The sequence below is a fragment of the Pristiophorus japonicus genome, chromosome 1, assembly GCF_044704955.1.
Source record: "Pristiophorus japonicus isolate sPriJap1 chromosome 1, sPriJap1.hap1, whole genome shotgun sequence".
NCBI lineage: Eukaryota > Metazoa > Chordata > Chondrichthyes > Pristiophoridae > Pristiophorus > Pristiophorus japonicus.
This window is the reverse complement of record NC_091977.1, coordinates 484,924,416-484,938,284: the sequence shown is the minus strand read 5'-3', so window position 1 is coordinate 484,938,284 and position 13,869 is coordinate 484,924,416. Positions and strand designations below refer to the sequence as shown.

The following is a 13,869-nucleotide window of genomic DNA, read 5'->3' as shown; positions in this document are numbered from 1 at the left end:
ACAACTGCAGTCAGACCTCCCTGCTCCTATACTCAAATCCCCTAGCTATGAAGGCCAACATGTCATTTGCCTTCTTCACCGCCTGCTGCACCTGCATGCCAACCTTCAATGACTGATGTACCATGACACCCAGGTCTCGTTGCACCTCCCCTTTTCCTAATCTGCCGCCATTCAGATAATATTCTGCCTTCATGTTTTTGCCACCAAAATGGATAACCTCACATTTATCCACATTATACTGCATCTGCCATGCATTTGCCCACTCACCTAACCTGTCCAAGTCACCCTGCGGCCTCTTAGCGTCCTCCTCACAGCTCACACTGCCACCCAGCTTAGTGTCATCTGCAAACTTGGATATATTACACTCAATTCCTTCATCTAAATCATTGATGTATATTGTAAATAGCTGGGGTCCCAGCATTAAGCCCTGCGGCACCCCACTAGTCACTGCCTGCCATTCTGAAAAGGAGCCGTATATCCCGACTCACTGCTTCCTGTCTGCCAACCAGTTCTCTAGCCACGTCAATACATTACCCCCAATACCATGTGCTTTAATTTTGCACACCAACCTCTTGATCTAACCTAATAGCCCATTGAGAGACTAATCTGTTACCATTCAATTAATTTATCTTTAAGCATTCAGAAATAATTACCAAAATTCTGTTCCTGAATATTACCTATGGTTGAAATTGGATTAATATATTTGTGGAGGATTTGTATATTACTCTTTATAATCAGCTCTGGCTCAGTGGGAAGCATACTCGGCTCTGAGTCAGAAGGTTGTGGGTTCAAGCCCCAGTCCAGAGACTTGAGCACAAAAATCTAGGCTGACACTCCAGTGCAGTGCAGAGGTGCCGTCTTTTCGATGAGACGTTAAACCGAGGCCCTGTCTGCTCTCTCAGGTGGATGTAAAAGATCCCATGGCACGATTTCGAAGAAGAGCAGGGGAGTTATCCCTGGTGTCCTGACCAATATTTATCCCTCAATCAACATAACAAAACAGATTATCTGATCATTGCTGTTTGTGGGAGCTTGCTTGTGCGCAAATTTCTGCCGCATTTCCCATGTTACAACAGTGACTACACTTCAAAAGTACTTAATTGACTGTAAAGCACTTTGAAATGTCCGGTGGTCATGAAAGGTGCTATATTAATGCAAGTCTTTCTTTCTTTAGTTTTGTTTATCAACACGCCTGAGTTTCCTCTCATCAATGTGTGCCTTCCGTAGAAAATAGTTATTAGACCCAAAAATGGGATGTGAGGCTGGGTTTTCGGATCTTCTGTGCTCGGTTTTTCACCCCGGAGCAGTGGCAGTGGTGGCGGTGAGATGTTCTGGCCATGCGGTCAGCCTCCAGCGCTCTGCAGCGATCCTTGGGTCTGGTTTTGTGGCGGTGTGGAGCAGCACCGCCCGGAAGAGCTGCAGTGGTGTGCAACAGCCCTGGTTGCAACCTCCTGCCCAACCCGTCCGCCTGCAATGACCACCTAGGAAATCGGGGCGGTTGAACCATCCCGTCGGTGAAGAGGTGAATAATGGACTCCTAAGGTAAGTGTGATTGTTTTTTCTTTTAATTTTTTTTGCGATGTGTCGTGTGGTGGCGTGGGCAATGTTTTGCGACTGTTTTTGTGGGGTTTCTTTTATTCCCTCCCCCGCCATCCCCACCCCAGGCGTCTCTCGGAGATCTCCCGGGCCGGCTCTTCAGCTCGGGAGTTTCCCATCCTAGCGCCAAGAGTGGTTTACAACAACTCCTTTAGCGCTGCGTCACCTGATGCAAAGCCTTGCTGCCCAAACTTACTTACTGAGGCGCAAACTATTCTCGGCCACTAACTTTCTCGCCCCGCTGCCATTATCGCCCCAAAAACATAAAAGCCGCAAATCCAGCTCTTAGTGTTTATGTACACAAAACAATAAAAGCTAATGCACAGGTACAAAAAGTAATCAAAAAGGTTAATTGAATGTTGGGCTTTAGCTCAAGGCGGTTGCAATATAAAGCGCAGAAAGTGATACTTCATTTGTTTAGAGCCTTGGTCAGACCCCATTTCGAGTACTCCATTCAATTTTGGTCAATATACCTCAGGACAAAAGATATGTTGACATTGGTGGGCCCACAGCACAGATTCACCCAAATTATACTGGGGCTTAAAGGGTTAAATAATGGGTTCGGCAGGTTGAGGGGCTGATTAAATGATTTCAGCTGGCTGACAATAGGGGCACCATGCTCGGTTTCAACATTTTATTCAACATTTGACAGGACTCTCAGCCATGGCTCATGCTTGGATTATTATCTAAGTAACTCCTGCTGGAAAGACTGGCGGTGCCCTGATATTCAAACTGCCTGTCAGCAGTCCGGCTAGCATAAAGAATGGGCATTTGAGTGAGATTGTCGAAGACCCATGTACTACAACTCAGGAATGATTTGGCACCTTTAGGAAAGGAAGAAAAAAAAAATTAAGCAGTAGAAAACGTTTTGGGCTAGAATTTGGGCAGGACCACCTCAGGAGAGAGAGGGGGAATGGGAGGAGGACGAGGAGGCCGACGAGGCGCCTGTCGATGAACCCCTACCACCACCATCACAGGCGAGGCCTCGTGGAGCTTTCGCCACTGCAAAAGCCTTAAGTCAACAGCTCATAATTCATCACTTTGCTTGAACAGTGAATGGCACATTTCACCAGTGCCTGCCCACTCTATCCCAGCATGTTGATTATTCCCCCTCTTATTCTGCAAATTAGACATTACACAGGAATGGTTAAGGTGAACAAAAAAATTTATTAAACATACAGTAACTTGATAAACATTGTAACTGGAATAAGATTTAACTTGAATAAAATTTAAACATCTCAAAAGTGGAACAACATTTATTAAACATTATTGTGAACTGGCAAACTTTTATAAAATATCAACAACAACAAAACAGCAACAAAACAGCAACAAAACAATAATCCCTGCACCGAACATCTTTTACCTGTAGCCCATCCCCCCCCACCTCCCTCTCCTCTTCCCTCTTATCCTAACCCCCCTCCCTCGTGTCATGACTGTACCCAAGGTGGTACCAGGACATCGTGCAGCAAGGCGACCAGAGTCCTGCTGTAACAGGCGGATAGACAATGGAGGCGCCATGTGTGGATCCCCTGGAGAAGCTCTGGGTACGGAAGGCCCGGCTTCGAGTGGCAAGACTCTTGCTTGGCCTCACCACTCACAGGTGGTGTGGGTCTGGGTGCTGTTACACTGGGGACTGTCGTGCCAAAGGTCGAGACCATCACTTGCGTCTGGGCATTGACAGGCCTATGGGTCGCACCAACAATCTGCGACGTGCCCTCCCTCATGTCCGCGGATAGTGCTGCAATGCTTGCGGGAAAACCTCGAGGAGCTGTCAGCTGAGCTGGATGCTCTCCCTGGACAATCCCACCATGTCCAGATGTGCATCTGACTGTCTGTCAGCAGGCCGGTTTTGCCGACTCACCCTCTGGAGAGACGGCATACGGGATTCAACCCTGGGAGTGCGTTGCTGCACGGCACTTGTACCTGGGGCCTCGGATTGGTCAAAGCCCGAGAATGTTTCTTCCCCATCAGAGTTAGTGGCCACAGCTAAAAGAGGTGTCAATTGCATCAGCCCCTCCACCCCCCCTCCCCACGGAATAGCTTAATCCTCCTCCCGTGGAGGTTCCTCCTCCTCGTTGTCTTCCTCATCCCCCTCCTCCACCCTCAGCAGGGGAGGGGACAGGGTGACATGAGGAAGGTCACATAACACAGGCTCATTTGAAGGACCGGCACTACACCATTATATGTAGCCCACAGACACTGCATGACATTGCCCCAAGCTTAGCCCACAGACACTGCATGACATTGCCCCAACCCTAGCCCACAGACACTACATCACATTGCCCCAAGCCTAGCCCACAGACACTACATCACATTGCCCCAAGCCTAGCCCACAGACACTGCATGACATTGCCCCAACCCTAGCCCACAGACACTGCATCACATTGCCCCAAGCCTAGCCCACAGACACTGCATCACATTGCCCCAAGCCTAGCCCACAGACACTGCATGACATTGCCCCAACCCTAGCCCACAGACACTGTATCACATTGCCCCAAGCCTAGCCCGCAGACACTACATCACATTGCCCCAAGCCTAGCCCGCAGACACTACATCACATTGCCCCTACTCAGCCCGGGAATTTTGCAGAACTTACCCTCAGTTTCGAACAGGGGATCAGCACTCCCACGGGTAGCTGATCTCCCTGAAGCACCGATCAGAGCTGCGACTCTCTCCTCGAGGTCCATTAATGACACTGTCTGGGGTGGACCACCGTCTGTGCGCCGCTGCTCCCAACAGTTATACAACAACTTTCCCTGCAAAGATGACAATTGGAATGATTACCAGAGGGCCCTTCTGCTCTTGTGGTATGCACAGGTAGCCATCGAAGCACTTATACCATACTGTGTGCATTTAATACAGTCCTCTATTTAATAGCCCTGGTAGTTGCACGTAGTTCATGAGGAGGACATCAAAATGCAGAAACATCTTTTAAGATGTCAAAAAGCAGTCTTACTAATGTGTAACGATCATTCATGGCAAATAAGGTGCAACACTAAGCCTACCTATGCCAACATGTGTCAGATTTACAATTTAAGTAATGAAGGAGTGCATGAATAAAAATATGACTTACTTTGACAACCCTGCAATGGTCATTGAACCTTTTCTGACACTGCTTGTAGTCCCTCCTGATGTCGTCCATTGAGGAAACCTCCTCGACCACGCTAGTCCATAAATGCTTTAGAACAGCTGGGAGGGGTTTACTGGCACCCCTCCGGTTGAAATTCCCCCCATCTACTTTGCACAGCTACGATGAGGGCCTCGTTTACCTCAAAACTAACCATCTTGGCTCTCTGCCTGCTGAAGTCCCCTTCCATCGTGGCTGCTCTGTGAAAAATAGCTGACAGCTAACCAGAATCACAGGAAGAAGAAAAAAATTGACAAAATAAAATCAACAAAAAAAATTCCCGCATATGCAGAAGGTCCATGTTTTTTTCAATGGCAAATTTAGGCTCCGCTGCACAAATTCAGTCGTGCAAGGCTGGATTGACCGCTATCACTATTTCTGGTCACTGTTTGGTGAATTTTGTGATGTCCAGCGATAGTGGTATCCTGGCAGTAAAAAAATAAATTCTGCCGCGATTATCGCCCAAAAATGGGCGAAATCACTAAAACACGAATTTCTAGCCCTTTCTCTCATGCAGCCCATATTATTGATTAAAACCTACCTTCTGCTTCTCATGATTTGTTCCAAATTGCAAGACAGGCGACATAAGTTCAAATAAAATTAGACCCAAGGAATAGATATCCACTTTGTGGTTGTATACATCAGATATCTACAATCAAAATTGAAAGAACCATCACACATTATCCAATTTAATTAAGGGCTCCTTTTTCAAGTTAGCTCTAATGGGGAAATCAAGGGAGGCATGTGTACACAATAATCCACACTGGCCAAAGACAGTTAGAAAGGACCGGTGAAAGAGTAGAGGCTGATGGGCATATGGCAAGTGGACAAGACCTGGTGGGCAAGTTAGAAGCACTTGCGGTGGACTATGGAGGGCCCAGACTCATCATATTCCTGCTTGCTGATCCACATTTGAGAACTACATCACAACAAATGGAAAGTTGGACATAATAAGACTCAGTGCAGAGACTACTCCTCCATTATCCCATTCATCACATTCCTTAATTTTTCAGTGTCTGACAAAAAAGAAGCCCATCAACATGTTTAGGTGTCTTCAAAACAAGCTAGCAAGAAAACTACACCTAATATAGAGTGCACACTCTCCTCCATAGGGACTGTTGTGTTCCTAACACAGATGAGACTGCACACAGGGAGGTTAAAATAACAGTGACTCAGTCTTTATTAAGACACTCCAGAGTGAGGAACAGGCCTTAGGGGCCGGCTTATATACAGATCTCAAGGGATGCTGGTATCCCTTGGGACTTTAGGGGATGCGCTCCCTGGTGGCGGAACATGGGAGTGCATGCTTTACAGATACACAATAGGGACACATTCTACTTACCTACGTCCAAAGAGTTTACAACAAATTGCATTTATATAGCACCTTTAATGTAGTAAAATGTCCCAATGTGCTTATGCTTTGGTTGGCAGAGCGAAGACTTAGGGACCTCCAAGTGTGCACACGGGTACTGCTCAAGGTAAATCAACTTACCAGCACAGAGCATTGATAAGCTCCCGGCTACTGGTCCAACTAGAACTACTCGATACATAAAAGCAAGGTTATCTGGAACTACGTGGGAAGAATCCTAGCCACCTCTGACAGGTCTAGCCCTCCTTATTGTTTTAGTGAGCAGATTGGCTGGAGTACTGCAGACTCTATGTGACTTAGGCATTGGATTAGCACAGAGGTCCCAATCTTTCATTGTCAGGCTTGTCATCTTGGAGCCAACTTGACTCTGAAGAGAATTCAATTACCTCCCCCACCAGCCAACCATGGATTCATTGGACACCTAACAAGTGTGGGTTTGAGCTCTTGATAGTCGGCGATCAGATGACAGGAACTATTTATGAGTGGTAGGGTGAGCAACACAACTCTCCAAAATATGGCCACCATTTTCCTGACCATAGCATAGGCACACAACATATTCCATGGCATGAGGGTTCTACCCATCAGAGGTGTGGAACTTCAGCAGTAGCCAGAGGTTGTGTTGACCCTTGCCCTATGGCTTTTTCCCCTCTCTAGTTATTTTAAGCTGTGAAACTTCTGATGACAGGCGGGCGAACAAGCTTGTAGACTTTTGCTGTCTGTTTGTGGGCTGATAACTAGAGTGGCCCCAGAGAAGCTCCTCTTCCAATTTCCCCTGCTTTTCTCCAGGGAAACACCTGCACATCATTTAACGATTTGGTTGAGAACCTAGATTTTCCAATGGACATTATTTGAACACTGGCCGTAGCCCCAAATAAAACTGATTAGAACATCAAGGCCCAGTGGAGCAGGGGTGAACAAAATCAAACCACAGAATCACTGGGATATTTTTTAATTTTTTAAAATTTATTCATTCACGGGATGTGGGCATTGCTGGCAAGGCCGGCATTTATTGACCATCTCTAATTGCCCTTGAGAAGGTGGCGGCGCCTTCTTAAACTCCTGCAGTCATTTGTCACGGCAGTTTGGTACAACTCAGTGGCTTGTTAGGCCATTTCAGAGAGCAGTTAAGAGTCAACACACTGTTGCAGGTCTGGAGTCACATATAGGCCAGACCAGGTAGGGACGGCAGGTTTTCTTCCCTAATTCATTCATTCATAGGCAGTCCCTTGGAATCAAGGAAGACTTGCTTCCACTCTGAATATGAGTTCTTAGGTGGCTGTACAGTCCAATATGAGAACCACAGTCTCTGTCACAGGTGGGACAGATAGTCGTTGAGGGAAGGGGTGGGTGGGACTGGTTTGCCGCACGCTCTTTCCGCTGCCTGCACTTTATTTCTGCATGCTCTCGGCGACGAGACTTGAGGTGCCCAGCGCCCTCGCGGATGCACTTCCTCCACTTAAGGCGGTCTTTGGCTAGGGACTCCTAGGTGTCAGTGGGGATGTTGCACTTTATCAGGGAGGCTTTGAGGGTGTCCTTGTAATGTTTCCGCTGCTTACCGTTGGCTCGTTTGCCGTGAAGGAATTCTGAGTAGAGCGCTTGCCCTAAAGGACATTAGTGAACCTGATGGATTTTTACGACAATCCGGAAGTTTCATGGTCACCATTATAGATGCTAGCTTTTTAAAACATTCCAGATTTATTTAGCTAATTGAATTTAAATTCTCCAGCTGCCATGGTATGATTTGAACTCACGTCTCCGGATTACTCGTACAGTAACATAACCACTATGCTAGCGTTCCCTTAAAAACTACTGTTATAGCAATAGTGACCACAAGAGATGTCAGCACATTATTGGTGTTCAGTGTTGCTACAATGGACCAAAGGGCATTTAAATTTTAAAAGGCACCTCCAAGAGTACAATCAATCACAGGCGATCGATTGTGTTCTATGACCCTGTGAATTTAAAAATCTTTATCAAAATTGGACTCCTCTTTAGCTGCCCCTGGGGCAGCTGACCCCACCACTCCATTGCTGTAGATGCCCAAGGCCTGCAGCTGCATTTTTCCCTACACTCAATCCTCTGAGGCAAGCTATATGTGACTCCAGACCCACAGAAATGTGGTTGACTTTTAACTACCCTCTGAAATGGCCTAGCAAGTGATACAGTTGTAAAGAACCGCGACAAGAATCAATGAGAAGAATAAAACTGGATGGACCACGCGGCATTGACCTTGGCAACGGACTTGAAGATGGCATACCCGGCCCAGTTGACCTTACAAAGACCTCCTCACCAACATCTGAGGAGTTAGGTGAAAATTGGGAGAGCTGTCCCACAGACTAGTCAAGCAATAGCCTGACATAATCATACTCACAGAATCATATCTTTTGGCTAATATACCAAACTCCTCCATCAACATCCCTGGTTATGTCCTGTCCCACCGGCAGGACAGACCCACCAGGGGTGGCAGCACAGTGGTATACAGTCGGGAGGGTGTGACCCTGGAAGTCCTCAACATTGACTCTGGACCGCATGAAGTCTCATGGCTTCAGGTTAAGCACGAGCTAGGAAGCCTCCTGCTGATTACCACCTACTGCCCTCCCTCAGCTGATGAATCAGTACTCCTCCATGTTGAACACCACTTGGAAGAAGCACTGAGAGCAGCAAGGGCACAGAATGTACTCTGGGTGGGGGACTTCAATGTCCATCATTGAGCTGGCCGAGTCCTGAAGGACATAGCTGTCAGACTGGGCCTGCGACAGGTGGTGAGAGAACCAACACGAGGGAAAAACCTATTTGACCTCATCCTCACCAATCTACCTGTCGCAGATTCATCTGTCCATGACAATATTGGTAGCAGTGTCCACCACACAGCCATTGTGGAGACGAAGTCCCATCTTCACACTGAGGACACCCTCCATCATATTGTGCGGCACCACCACCGTGCTAAATGGGATAGATTCAGAACAAATCTAGCAGCTCAAAACTGGGCATCCATGGAGCGCTGTGGGTCATCAGCAGGAGCAGAAATGTGTTCCACCACAATCTGTAACCTCATGGCCCGGCATATCCCTCACTCTACCATTACCATCAAGCCAGGGGACCAACCCTGGTTTAATGAGGAGGGTAGAAGAGCATGTCAAGAGCAACACCAGGCATACCTAAAAATGAGGTGCCAACCTGGGGAAACTGCAACACAGGACTATATGCATGCTAAAAAACAGAAGCAGCAGGCTATAGACAGGGCTAAGTGATCGCATAATCAACAGATCAGCTCTGCAGTCCTGCCACATCCAGTCGTGAATGGTGGTGGACCATTAAACAACTAATGGGAGGAGGAGACTCCATGAATATCCTCATCCTCAATGATGGCGAAGCCCAGCACATGAGTGAAAAAGACAAGGCTGAAAGGCTTGCAACCATAAGTGCTGAGTGGATGATCCATATCAGTCTCCTCCTGAGGTCCCCACCATCACAGAAGCCAGTCTTCAGCCAATTCGATTCACTGCTGTGATATCAAGAAATTGCTGAGTGTAATGGATACAGCAAAGGATATGGGCCCCGACAACATCTTGGCTGTCGTGCTGAAGACTTGTGCTCTAGAACTAGCCATGCCTCTAGCCAAGCTGTTCCAGTATAGCTACAAGACTGGCATCTATCTGACAATGTGGAAAACTGCCCAGTATATCCTGTCCACAAAAAACAGTACAAATGTGGCCAATTACCGCCACATCAGTCTACTCTCAATCACCAGTAAAGTGATGGAAGATATCGTCACGAGTGCTATCAAGCGGCACTTACTCACCAATAACCTGCTCACCGATGCTCAGTTTGGGTTCCGCCAGGACCACTCAGCTCCAGACCTCATTACAGCCTTAGTCCAAAGATGGACAAAAGAGATGAATTCTAGAGGTGAGATGAAATTGACTGCCCTTGACATCAAGGCAGCATTTGACAGAGTGTGGCATCAAGGAGCCCAAGTAAAACTGAAGTCAACGGGAAGCAGGGGGAAAACTCTCCACTGGCTAGAGTCATATCTAGCACAAAGGAAGATGGTTGTGGTGGTTGGAGTAAAATCATTATAGCTGAGTTTGATACAACTGAATGGCTTACCAAACCACCTCAGATGGCATTTGAGTCATTTCGAGATCATTAGTCCAGGCTTCTGGTCTACTAGTCCAGTAACATAACGACTGCACTACCATACACCTCAGTGACAAGAAATCTGGTGTATGATATTATAATTGTGTGGATGTATTCAGTGTCTGCCAGCAGAAAATTCCAGAAGTGGCATGGATCAATTCGTAGCTAACCAAAGCCTCTCTGGCTGATTGTCTTTCTCAGTCAACCCCAGGACCACCCAAAACTGGGTGGAATGGCAGAATAAGGTCGAACATGGAAACTCTACTCTCTGGATTTCTGAATAGCTTGTTTAGGAAACTCTTAAGCATGATGAGGGGTTGCAGATAAACAGAGACCAATTAAAAAATATTGGAGAGACTTGCTTTGAACTTCTTGATTCCCTACAGATGGCCCAAATATCCAGTGCTCCTGACAGATTCTCAACCATTAGACATTCACAAAGGACTCCAACCTGTTCTGGTGCCATGTATAAGCGAGTTCCAGCACCTGGTGACCGATGAAACTGCTCAGATCCTCCTCTCTTCCAGGATGTAACAAGGCCAAAATCTCCAATTTTGATATTATTGTCTGGCGCAAAGAAAATATTGGCAGGCTGTTGTGTAAGAACAGGTACATCAGATCAGGGATATCAGATCAGGGATATCAGATCAGGAACATTAGATCAAGAACATTAGAACAGAAACATTAGAGCAAGAACATCAGAGAAGGAACATCATATCAAGAACATCATATCAAGAACATCAGATCAGGAATATCAGATCAGGAATGTCAGATAAAGAACATGAGATCAAGAACATCAGATCAGGAATATCAGATCAGGAATGTCAGATCAAGAACATCAGATCAGGAATATCAGATCAGGAATGTCAGATCAAGAACGTCAGATCAGGAATATCAGGGCAAAACTTGATGTGTGGTACTGAGCCATACAGACCAGCAAAAGAAGCTGTGGGGTGCTACAGTTGGCCTTTCTGGGGTAGAAATACCAGCAAGGGATCCCACTCCTGATCTCTATTTAGTGACCCTTGCAGGAAAATGCATGTGTGGACTTCAATGAGGACAGGATCAAGCTCAGCTAGGTAGAATAGCCCGCCAACACACATTATTTAGACACATGAAGAATGGTCAATTAGATAAGGTATTGAGGTTGTGCCCAAGAAACCTTCGCCATTGTGAGTCAGAAACTTCAGAAGAGGAGAGGAAAGGTGAAAACTGGGAAAAATGAATAATAGTTTAATAGGTTCTTGAAGGGCATTCTCAGTAGGTTCCACTGTTAAATTACTCTCACACAAGTTGTTTTGGAGAAAGTAAGGTCACAAGTTTCCCACTAGAAGAATATGACTGCAAGGTATTGATATTGATAGTGATAATGGGGCACAGTTGTATTGTTACTGCACTGTTAACCATTGTAGAGGTGCAGAGGTAATAAGAACATAAGAACATAAGAAATAGGAGCAGGAGAAGGCCATACGGCCCCTCGAGCCTGCTCCGCCATTTAATACGGTCATGACTGATCCGATCATGGACTCGGGTCCACTTCCCCGCCCGCTCTCCATAACCCCTTATTCCCTTATCGTTTAAGAAACTGTCTATTTCTGTCTTAAATTTATTCAATGTCCCAGCTTCCACAGCTCTCTGAGGCAGCGAATTCCACAGATTTATAAGCCTTTGAGAGAAGAAATTTCTCCCCATCTCAGTTTTAAATGGGCGGCCCCTTATGGGAGTAATTTTATCCCAACCCGATTCGGGTGGGGTGTAAAACGGGTGGCTAATCGATCCTGTCAGTTTCCTGATGGACGGGTTAGGTTAAAATTACCCCCAAGGTTTCTCGGGTAGAATTTTTATGGGGGTTCCTCGCTTTACCCTTGTAACTCCAGCGGAAACCCTAAAGAAAAAGCATAAACAAACAGTTTAGGTAATTTTCTGAGGTTCCCATTGAAAGTGCATGTGTGTGCACATCAGCCGAGGATAGGATCATGCTAGACTGTGATCCCTTCTACAGTCGGATAGCCTGTCATCACTCTTTGTCAAGGCCCACACATGAATATTGGACACATCGAAGTCACCTTCAACAGCAGCTCAGTAAGGTAAGCAGCATCTTCAGAAGAGGAGGGTAGAGAACTCGATAGAAAAAAACCTATCATAATACTCATAATGTAGGTGGGTGACGCTGTGATAGGGTATCTCAAGGGTGAATTATGCGGTAACGTTAAATGTTTTGAAAAGATGTGCTACAGTCAGCTGTGGAGCTTTGGCCAGAATTTTTTCTAAGTAGGCTGGATATCCAGGAGGCTCGCAGGCCCTGGCGACTTTTAACGGTAGGGCCTGATTTGCATCTGAGGCCACGGATTTCCACCCACAGCCAGCCATGTTGAGAGACTCCCTGGCTGCGGGCGGGTAGGACTCAACTGCGGAGAAGGAGCGAGAGGCTGGTCCGGGAAGGATCGCGGGGCGGGGATCAGGGCTTGGTTAACTTGGTTGTTGATCGGCGGGGGTGGGGGGGGGGGGGGGGAGCGGTCAGAGATAATAGAATCAAAGAAATTTACATCACAGAAGGAGGCCATTTTGGCCCATCGTGTATGCTCCAGCCGACCAGGAGCTATCCAGCCTAATCCCACTTTCCATCTCTTGGTCCACAGCCCTGTAGGTTACAGCACTTTAAGTGCACAGCCAAATATTTTTAAAATGTGGAGAGGGTTTCTGCCTCTCCCACCCTTTCAGGCAGTGAGTGCCAGACGCCGACCACCCTCTGGGTGAACATAAGAACATAAGAATTAGGAACAGGAGTCGGCCATCTAGCCCCTCGAGCCTGCTTCGACGTTCAACAAGATCATGGCTGATCTGGCCATGGACTCAGCTCCACTTACCTGCCCGCTCCCCGTAACCCTTAATTCCCTTTTGGTTAAAAATCTATCTATCTGTGACTTGAATACATTCAATGAGCTAGCCTCAATTGCTTCCTTGGGCAGAGAATTCCACAGATTCACAACCCTCTGGGAGAAGAAATTCCTTCTCAACTCGGTTTTAAATTGGCTCCCCCGTATTTTAAGGCTGTGCCCCCTAGTTCTAGTCTCCCCGACCAGTGGAAACAACCTCTCTGCCTCTATCTTGTCTATCTCTTTCATTATTTTAAATGTTTCGATAAGATCACCCCTCATCCTTCTGAACTCCAACGAGTAAAGACCCAGTCTACTCAATCTATCATCATAAGGTAACCATCTCCGGAATCAGCCTCGTGAATCGTCTCTGTACCCCCTCCAAAGCTAGTATATCCTTCCTTAAGTAAGTGACCAAAACTGCACACAGTACTCCAGGTGCGGCCTCACCAATACCCTATACAGTTGCAGAAGGACCTCCCTGCTTTTGTACTCCATCCCTCTTGCAATGAAGGCCAACATTCCATTCGCCTTCCTGATTACCTGCTGCACCTGCAAACTAACTTTTTGGGATTCATGCACAAGGATCCAAAAGAGTTTCATGCACAAGGACCCCCAGGTCCCTCTGCACCGCAGCATGTTGTAGTTACTCCCCATTCAAATAATATTCCCTTTTACTGTTTTATTTTCCCCAAGGTGGATGACCTCACACTTTCCGATATTGTATTCCATCTGCCAAACCTTAGCCCATTCGCTTAACC

The 13,869-nt window shown here is 46.7% G+C and overlaps 1 pseudogene; it reads right to left on the bottom strand.

Moving 5' to 3' along the window:
- The window catches only part of LOC139269096 (interferon-induced, double-stranded RNA-activated protein kinase-like), a 50,321-nt pseudogene that overhangs the window by 17,839 nt on the left and 18,613 nt on the right, over window positions 1–13,869 (bottom strand).